This window comes from Vigna unguiculata, chromosome 11 (assembly GCF_037176805.1).
Source record: "Vigna unguiculata cultivar grain cowpea cultivar isolate G323 ecotype 2 chromosome 11, ASM3717680v1, whole genome shotgun sequence".
Lineage (NCBI taxonomy): Eukaryota > Viridiplantae > Streptophyta > Magnoliopsida > Fabales > Fabaceae > Vigna > Vigna unguiculata.
Genome location: NC_140802.1, coordinates 29640797 through 29651342, shown reverse-complemented (window position 1 = coordinate 29651342; position 10546 = coordinate 29640797). Strand labels below are relative to the sequence as shown.

The 10546-nt window shown below is 36.6% G+C and overlaps 1 pseudogene across 1 annotated transcript; it reads left to right on the top strand.

Moving 5' to 3' along the window:
- The first annotated feature begins 2390 nt into the window (after positions 1–2390).
- On the top strand, positions 2391–8927 carry LOC114170272 (protein WHAT'S THIS FACTOR 9, mitochondrial-like; annotated as a pseudogene). The gene is made up of 2 exons (XR_014986612.1): positions 2391–7823; positions 8450–8927. The product of XR_014986612.1 is annotated as a protein WHAT'S THIS FACTOR 9, mitochondrial-like (transcript).
- Positions 8928–10546: the final 1619 nt, after the last annotated feature.

Genomic DNA, 10546 nt, shown 5'->3' with positions numbered 1-10546 from the left:
ACGCACTGACCACGGACTAATCATGCTCAATCAATCAAGTATACACATAACCTCATGCCAACCACTTTCAACCATCCTCATTCATATCCAAATATTGAATCATACCAACTCATCCTTTGTATTTCACATCAATACCATGTCTCTTTGATGCCAACCATCTCATTTAATTCACATGCCAAGTTCATACCAAACCCATCATTCCCGATCCATGAATCACATCACTCATGCATAATCATTTATCTTATGCTTTTAATATAATAATTAGATTTAAGCAAGTATTAACCATTCTAGATCAGAGAAACAACCAAAAATCACACTATCCTCGCTCAACTCCTCGCTCAGGTTGAAGGGTCTCGCTTAGGCGAGCTCCCTTCGCCTAGGCGAGAGCTCGACATTCTGGAACAGTGGCCTCTGCGCATTCTTGCTTAAGCGAGACTCCCTTCGCCTGAGCGAGACGCTCGCTCACTCAAAACTGAGCTGGTCGCCTAAGTGACCCCTCGCGCGAAAAGGCCTTGGCGAACCTCTACTCATCTCGCCTAGGCGAGGCAAGCTCGCTTGGGCGAGGTTATCAGCCCATGCCCACTGTTCACTCGCATAACAGACCAAAACCAATCCAAACAATGCAATAACACATTTCATAAACTCAGAGCAAAACCCTAACTTCCTTTACCTGAAAAGGGATTAGCAGAGGACTTTGACACCCAAACCGTGACGAACAGTAGCTCAAGCAGTAGCTTCGAGAGCTGGAAGACATGGAACGAGCTTAAAACGAGTTCATTAAGACAAACCCAAGTTGGAACTACGAAGAATGAACAGAATGGAACAAGAGCATGAGTTGGAGGTTAACTTACGAAAAGTAGAAAACTAATCTGAGCTCACTTGATGAAAAACCGTGGCTGAACCCTAGCGGAAGTTCGCGGCTGCTCAAAAAGGGAGTAAGGGAGAACTATTATTCTGAAATGAGACGAATGAGTGAGTTAGAGCAGGTTTTGGATTATTAAGCTCCCTATGGGCCAACCCTTATACCCACTAAACCTTGGACAGCCCTTAAAGATTGGGGCTGAAAAAGAGGGCTTTACATATATTGTTCATTTTGCTCGCTAATCAAAAGTATTATTGTGTTGACTTTCTTTATTTATTAGCTTAAAATTCATGTGTCGTGATTTTTATTAGTTAACAGTATTATTTTTTTAATGTATATAAATTATTTTTGATATAAAAATTAGAAAATAAACTTCTAAATTAATTATAATAATAATAATAACTAGTTGTATTCATTATCTGTTACAATTTCTTTTTCGGTGAGTTATTTCACGAGCGAAAGAGTCGCATACCATAGAGGCGAAATGAACCATCTTTTTCTGCGTTTTAGAGATTGAACAGGAAACAAAAGAAGCATATTTTTCAGGGTTCTCGTTACACGACGTCGTTTTCTTCTTCTTCTTTGCTTCGATGCTTTGATATCTCCCTCATTCAGGTACTTTTCATCTTCATTTATTTGAGATCTGTTCAATTCTTCACTTCTCCTTTCAATGTATGCATTTTTTTTAGGTGTTTCTGGCGTCTTCATTTACCTATAAATTGCACCGAAGTTCCGTTCTAAGTCTTATATGATGCTTTCACATAAAATTTTTATATACAGACTTTCCTTTTGGCTGTTTTTAATTTTATATGTTGGAGATTAGTCTTTTTTGGCGCTCAAAACCGGTGAATCCATATGTAACCCCGATGGTTTAAAAGTTTTATTCAGGAGAAACTTAGGAAATAAATGAAATCGTGGTTTGGATACTTACTATTTTATGTTTAAATATTTCTTTTTATAATTTAGGATGATTAGAGTGTTCTTGTAGCTGACGATATATCTCTACTTGATTTTAATTGAACTAAGCAATGATTATGTTGCTTATAGATGCTTGGTATTAATTTATATTCTCTTCTTCAAATTTTGTTTCTTTTCTGGAAGCGAACAAATATTTTGTGTTCTTATCTGTATTGGAAATTTGAAGAAAACTTTTGATTGGATTTCCGTTTGTGTTCTGATGTGTATCCTAATTGTGAGTCGTGAACTCACAAACTCAAATCTCAAATATTAGGAATATCAATATAAGCCTAGCAAGAAATCTTATTCTCCCGGCTGCGCATTATTACCTGCCTTATTACAAGAAATTCTGGGGTTAGTCTGTAGTTACAGAAGGTGTTCAGAGTATAGACTAAACCACTCAGACTGAGAATCTAACACATCATTATTTTTTTGAATGTAATAAAACAATGGCACACTGCATTAGTTTATGCAGATTTTTCTTTTTTTATATGATGACCTTTATATTCTATATTTTATTAGCATCGCACAAGCTACAAAACACTTTTTACCCAATAACATTGTTTCCACCCTACAGGGAGCTGGTTGTTCATGTCTGTTTAACCATATCAGGACTTTTGTAAATGCAAAGGTCAAATGGGTTCGAGACCCATATCTTGATAACGCAGTCCTGAAAGAGAAAGATCTCAAGCAAATATTTTTTCTCAAGAACCTAATCATTTCATCTCCTTCCAAATCCCTCTTCATGTCAAAAAGGTTTACACAATTTCAACCTGGTCCTGGTCTTCCTCCAGTTGTCAAACTCACACCTCAATCCTTTTACATCCACCAACAAGAAATGGTTGTTCATAACTCTCCCACTAATCGTGAAAACACTGTTTAGAGGCTCTCAAGGCTTCTAATGCTTGCTGGCATGACAAATTGCCTCTTTATTTAATTGAGAAGCTAAAGTGGGATATGGGTCTTCCTCATGATTATGTGACGACCCTTTTGGCAGATTACCCTCATTATTTTGATGTTAGCGTTGTGGAAGATCCGTCATCAGGAAAAGAAGTGCTTGCTTTAGAGCTTGTTTTAGGGAGAAAGGAGCTTTTTGGGTCTGATGACTTAGAAAAGAGGGCAAGGAACCTGGCATTACCGGAGATAAAAGAGGTCATGATATTGCATTTCCGTTATTTATTTTCCAAAAGGTTTTGATTTAGTAAACAGGGTGAAGACTTGGGTTGAGAATTGGCAAAAGTTGCCTTATGTTTCTGAAAGGCAATGTCACGAGAAGAATTAGCACGGTACAGAGAAAAGTAGAGAATTTTTAGAGAAGAAGTAATTTCTGCATAAAATCTCCCCGTCTTTTCGTTAACAATGTGCTATATATAACATGCACTTTTGGCCTAAGCGTCTTATAGGGAAGAAAAAAACAAAAGAGCAAATAAGCAAGATTCCTTCCCCATCATTCCCTCATAATAGAATTTCACTTTGTGCTGGGGTTAGGACATATGTCACAACACAATCAGAAAATCGTTGAGGCAAACGTTATGCTCTCTGTGGCCTTCCTTCATGTGTTGGGACCTCAGTTGAGTCTTGTGGGGTCCCCTCAATTGTCTTAATGGTTACACCAGCAGAGTTCATGGTATATTGGATTACTAATCCTAACATCTCTCCCTAGTTCGAGTAACACCTTGTCCTCAAGGTGGAATTGGTCTTTGAATTGCGGTTCCCAACTAGCTTCTTCTAGGGGCATGCCTTGCCATTGGACGAGGACCAGAATACGCGAATCCGTAGAAGATGAAACTCGTTTCCAATCAATAATGGTAGTGGGCTCTAGAATTGGTTGGTTATCATGAATCTCTGATGGTAATTGGAGAGGAGAAGAAGGAAGGGGTCCCTTGTGAGGTCGTAAGAAACAAACATGGAATACATTGTGTATTTTTGTTGTTGTGGGCAACGCCAACTCATAAGCTACTTTGCCAATCTTGTTGGTAATTTGGAATGGCCCAAAATATCGCTTCTGCAATTTACTCGAAAATCGGATCGCGATCCGAAATGAGGCTATGAGGGATGCCATGATGTTACAGACAATATTAATGAACAGCTCAACAACTGACAAGGCTGTAAAGGATCGGGGAAGCATACCAAAATGAGCCCCTTTGGAGAAGCGGTTAACCACCACTAAGATTGTTGTTAAACCTTTATATGATGGAAGACTCACAATAAAATCCAAAGAGAGGTCCTTCCAACAACGAGAAGGTGGTGGTATTGGTTGCAAAAGGCCCAGAGTTCGCTGAGTAGGTATCTTTGTCTGTTGGCAAACTGAACACTTGGCTATAAAATCTTGAACATCCTTACGAATAGTCTTCCAATAGAAATGAGCTAACAACCTGCTAAGTGTGTGAGTAACACCAGTATGCCCAACCATTGGTGTTGAGCGGAATTCATGGAGGAGTAAGGGAATAAAAGGATTGGATGAAGGTAGCCATAACTTGTCCTTGAAGGTGATGAAATCCTGGTGAACGTGTAGTGAGGAAAATCACTTTGTGCAGCAGAGGTTTTACCCTTAAGATCTTGAAATTCATCATTCGTAGTAAGGGAGGATTTAAGGGCATCTAGGAAGTTAAGTTGAGGAATGGTCATGACCAACAAGGAACTCTCAGTAACATCAGTACGTGAGAGGGCATCAACAACATTATTAGATTTTCCTACACAATACTAGATTTCGAAGTCATAGCCAAGCAATTTAAAAGATATTTTTGTTGCTCTGGGGTGAGTACAGTCTGATGCATAAGCTCCTTGATGGAACGCTGATCTGTTTGGATTATGAAATGGTGGCCAAGCAGGTATTGATGCCACTTTTGGATAGCAGATGTTATTGCACATAATTCTCTCACATACGTGGATGAGTTGCGTAATTTGGGACAAAAATGCTTGCTGAAATAAGCGACCGGGTGATCCTGCTGAGATAAAATTGCACACATTCCCACACCTGAAGCATCAGTTTGAATAACAAATGTGGATTCAAAATTAGGGATCGATAGTACAGGTTCTTGCAAGAGTATCTGCTTGAGCTTTTCAAAAGCAGACTGGGCCTCCTCGTTCCAAAGGAATGCGTTCTTTTTTAATAGCTGGGTCAACATATGAGCAATGGAGGCATATCCTTGGATGAATTTTCTGTAGAATCCCGTAAGGCCCAAGAAGCCTTAGAGCAATTTGATCGTAGTAGGTTTAGGCCAATTATAAACTGCTTCGAGTTTATTAAGGTCTGACTGAACTTGCTGATGAGAAATGATATGCCTCAAGTACTGAATGGAATGATGTCCAATCAAACACTTGTTACCTTTCAACTTAAAATGATTTGAATGCAGTACATCAAATGTGATGTCAAGATGTGTAATATGAGAATCCAAAGAGGGACTATACACCAGAATATCATCAAAAAATACAATGATGAACTTACGCAAGTTAGGTTGAAAGAGATCATTCATCGTTGCCTGGAAGGTTGAGGGGGTGTTATAGAGCTCGAAAGGCATAACTCTGAACTCAAAGTGACAATTATGAGTACAAAAAACATTTTTCCTTGAGTCCTCGGGCACTATTAAAATCTTATGGAAACCCGAAAAGGGGTCTAATTTCGAGAACCAACAGGTATTACCCAACTCGTCAAGAAGCTCATCAACAGTAAGAATTGAGAATTTATCCTTTATGGTAATAGAGTTTAATGCTCTGTAATCAACGCAAAAGCACCAAGTGACATCCTTCCTTTTAACAAGGAGGATTAAGGAAGAGAAGGGGCTGGTACTAGGCACAATAAAACCGGAATCAAGCATCTTTTGATCCTGAGATTTGATTTCATGCTTTTGAAAATGAGGTTATCGATATGGGCAAACAGAGATGGGGGATGAATTTGGGGTGAGGCTAATAGAATGGTCAGTGGGGCGTGAAGGAGGGAGAGTTGTAGGGATGGTGAAAAGGGAGGAATATTTGGAAACAAGGTTTTGTAATTGAGGTTCAGAGGCGTTGGGTAGCAGTGGTGTGTGTGGGTTGGTTTGGAATCACGAATAGTGTCATGGGGGTGGGATAAAGGTGTTGGGGGAAGTGGTTATAGGGAAAGTTGGAATAGGGCCTCTACTCTATTGGTGGTTTGTAGTCTCTTAAGTTGATGGGCTGAGATAGGTGTGGGATTTGGTGTTGGGTATAGATCAATGGGGAATTGGTGTTGGGCTAAGTAAAGGGTAACATTGGGACAAAAAGTCGAACAAGGTAAGAAATTGCCATTTCCAACCATTACTCGTAATGGGCTTGGTGTTGGTTCCTTAGACAATTGTAAAAATTGGGCCACTCAGTTTTGAATAAAATTATGGGTAGCCCCACTATCCACCAAGATTTGAATATTGTACCCATTTATGGCCCTTGTGACCCGAAAAGTTCGAGGACTCCACTAGCCTGAGAATGCATGAAGGCTAATGAGGCCTGCCTCTAGTTTGTGTGGTTCAGGACCAGACTCATCGATGGTTTGTTCCTCCGGTTGGTCGTTAGTGTCGAAACAAGTAAATAAGAGGAATTGAGGTTTGCAACGATGACCTCTAGTATATCGCGCAATTGAAACAGAGGTTTTTGTCCCTCCGAGCCTGCATCTCAGCTTCAGTGAGTCTCCGAATGGGTAGTTTTGTGGGTGGTGTAGGGAGAAGATGTGGAAGCAGTTTGGGTGTGGGCATGGTGGATAAGGTGGGTGACGTGGATGGAGAACGGAAGAATCTAGGGGGTGTGGTTGGTGTGGGTTTGGATTTGTGATCTTGAAGTTTGGCTAAAGCAATGGCTTGGGGAAGGTTTGTCAGTTGAAAGGATGTGATCTCACGATGTATATGTGGTTTGAGGCCAGAAATAAAACAATTGAGGTAAAAGGAAGGAGAGAAATCGGAGATACGATTTGCAAGAGTCTCAAATTCAGAGAGATAGTCATGGAGTCCTTGGGTTTGTGAAAGCTTACATATGGCAGCTATGGGGTCTTCATACTTGGATGGTGCAAATCGCAGTTCCAATGCGCACAAGAAATCCTCCCATGAAGTGAGGAGATCATTGTTAAACATCCACTGGAACCATGCCAAGGTTGGGCCTTCAAGATAGAAGGAGACCTGTATACGCTGCTCAGGGGGTGTTTGGTGATATTCAAAGAATTGGTTCACCTTGAATATCCACCCTAATGCGTCAAATCCATCAAAAGTTGGGAGATCGAATTTGATGGGTCATGGGGTGGTGTGATTGTGGTGGGGGGATTTAGATAGTAGTGTGTTGACATGTCATGGAGGGCATTAGCAAAATTTGCTTGGGATAAAAGAAGTTGCTCTAGATGTTTGTTTATTTTAGAGAGTTCTTCAGTGTGAGAAGAAGGAGATGTCATGGAGTGAGTAAGCCGAATGAAAGCACCAATGAAAGACAATGTCACGAGAAGAATTAGCAAGGGTACAAAGAAAAGTAGAGAATTTTTAGAGAAGTAATTTCTGCATAAAATTGCCCTGTCTTTTCATTAACAATGTGCTATATAACACGCACGTTTAGCGTAACCGTCTTACAGGGAAGAAAAAAACAAAAGAACAAATAAGCAAGATTCCTTCCCCATCATTCCCTCGTAACAAAATTTCACTTTGTGCTGGGCGAGGACACATCACAACAAAATCAAAAAATCGTTGAGGCAAACGTGATGCTCTCTATGGCCTTCCTTTATGTGCTGAGACCTCAGTTGAATCTTGTGGGGTTCCTTAATTGTCTTAGTGGTTACACCGGCAGAGTTCATGGTATTAGTGTGAGATATTGGATTACTAATCCTAACAGTTTCTCCATATGAAGATACGTTTCATCTCGAGTCAAACAGTGACCAAGTTGAGAAATGCACTGTAGCAATATTGCATGAGTTGCTTTCCCTTCTAGTGTGAAAGAAGAGAGAAAATTTTCTGTTGTTTTGGGAAGTGTTTGGTGTTGGCCTTTAGATTTAGGAAGGCTTTGGCTCATCATCGTGGTATATTTTACATTTCCAAAAAATGATATTAAAAGAAAATAAAACACTTGCATATAAATTATAGACCGTTAGACTATTTCGTTATTAAATTTGACATTTATATATATTTTTTGAAATCTCAAAATTCCATATTGCATAAAGATATTAGATATTATAAAATATTTTGGTGATTATATATATATATATATATGTATATATATATATATATATATATGTATATATATATATATATGTATATTATTTTAAAACACAAAAGTTTAAATACTTCATAAATGATTAATGTTTATACATTTTCATAAAAACATTAATTTTATAGTAAAATGTATTACTTTAATTAACAGTACTTAAACAACACAAATTTGCAAAAGTTCTTCAAAAAGTTATGACCATAATCTTTCCTTAAGCATTAAAGATTGAACACAAAAGAAATAGAAACCATACTAATATCCAAGTAATTGTTTTGAAATGCACTTCTTATAAAGTCACTATTCTCTACAGTGATTCACCAAATATTTTTTTTGTGAAAATAATTCATGCATGCGAGTATTTTTATTTTCTTTTCAGAACATTTCTTATTCAAACTTTACATAACATTCTCTTTCGTTGAATTTAATTTTTGTTTCTAGGGAACAAGAAGTCAATCACTACAAAAACACATTGTAATGGAGTGGGAGGAAGATCAAGAATTCGTGAATCAACAAGAAACACTGATGGTTGTTTCTTTAATGGGGTTTCTTTATTCAGTGGCGATGATGCTTGTGTCATCGTTGTTCTCTCATCACTTATTATCAATCTTGTTCATTCTTCTATTTGGAATCGGATCTGCTGTTAGTCTCACACTTTTGACAACCATTTCACCCACACTTGCTTATGTAGGGTTTTTCATTTGGTTTTTCATCTTTGCTTTTATTTGCTATCACAATCGCTTAAGACCAAAGGAATTTAAGAATTTTATTCCGTGAAAGATATTTTCTCTTTGTACAAGACAAAGTGTTCTAAAAACCATTGTTTATACAAGCATAGAGAGCGCATTATTATGATGAACAATTTTTGTCTTGTGTTTTTGTGAGTATGCCAAGATAGAAAAATATTCAATATATGAAATCAATTGTTCTTGTCATATTCATTGTTGGCTTTTTTCATGGTAGTTGTTTTCTGAATGGTTTTATTGATCATTAATTTCTGTCAAGATAATTTTTTAGTAAAATTTTCTCTCTGCCTTACTTTTACAGTCACAAAAAACTCTTAAGATTATGTGTAATGGAATTTATTGAGTTATCTAAATTATATAAAATATTTGTTGTAGCATATAAATAATAGGGAAGACAATCTTGTAACACTTCTTTCAATATATTCTTTTATTAGTTAAAATTTATAGAAAATACAAATAAAGAGAGATTGATTCAATAAGTAGTTCAAGTGTGAATATAAATAAATATGATTTAACATAACTTGGATAAATTAAACTCTTTTATAATTTTTGTATTCTCAATTACTATTATGTTCCCATTGCTTCCTTATCTTGAAGTGATTTTCGAAGTTTAATATTCAATTAATTATGAACTTTTCTTTTCAAAAAATTATTTTTTTGTCATCAATTTAAAGTAAAGGATTAAAATATTTATTACTTCGAATTCAACGTCATCCAAATAGTTATATGAGAAGTTTCTTCCAAATATACACAAGTAACAAGAGTACCTACTTGAATTAAAATAAAACTACACCACACCTCTTTTAATACTAAAATATACTCATTTTTAAGTTTTCAATAAAATGATAATGACATTTTTTTTCCAATATTTGAAAATAATACGTTTCACTTTTTTTTTAAATAAAAACACTTATTTCTATTTTATTTTTAATGAATAAAAATATGTTCAATTATAATTTTTTTGTCTTATAAGTACCTAGAAAATAGATTAAGATCATTCACTACAAGAAAATTTGATATTATCGATGATTAAAATCCGTCGGTAATGTTTAAAATATGTTGATAAAGCAAAATTATTGATGAATTATCGGCGGTTAAAAATTCGTCAATAGAACTCTTGTCGATAAATTTTACTGACAGAAATTTTGTTTTGTTAGTAATTACCATGAAAAATTCTGTCGATAAAATTCGTCGATAATTACTGATTAAAAAATTCGTCAATAATTATCGACTAAAAAATTTGTAGGTAATTATCGATCAAAAAATATGTCGGTAAATAGTGCGCACTGGTTCATCTTCTTCCTCCTTCCTCTTTCTTCTTTTTTCCTTTAAGGGTTTTTTTCTTCTTCCAGAACCTCCTCCACTCCATCTCGGTAAATCCATTGTTGCCACTATCATCGTCACCGACACCCCGTTTCCCACACTCATCTTTCTTCCTTCTTTTCTCTTTCTCTTTAACCACCCCCATTGTGTCACCACCATGTCTCCTCTACACCACCGTCGCATCGTTGTTGTGCCACCACCTCGTCATCGCTGCGCCTCTGCAACATCTCCTCCTAAACTTTCAACAAATAAATTCGTTAGTAAAAAAATTTTAAATTATCGATGAATTTTAAGTTATGTACGTACCGACGAATTTTACCTATACAAAAATTCATCAGTAATACAGATTTGGCTGGAAAATTTCCTACTCTTTTTACTAACAGATTTGTTGGTAATTTTTTTTAAAATTATCGACAGATTTTACCGATGGATTTTAAGTTATGTAAGTACCGACGATTTTTTTGTCGAT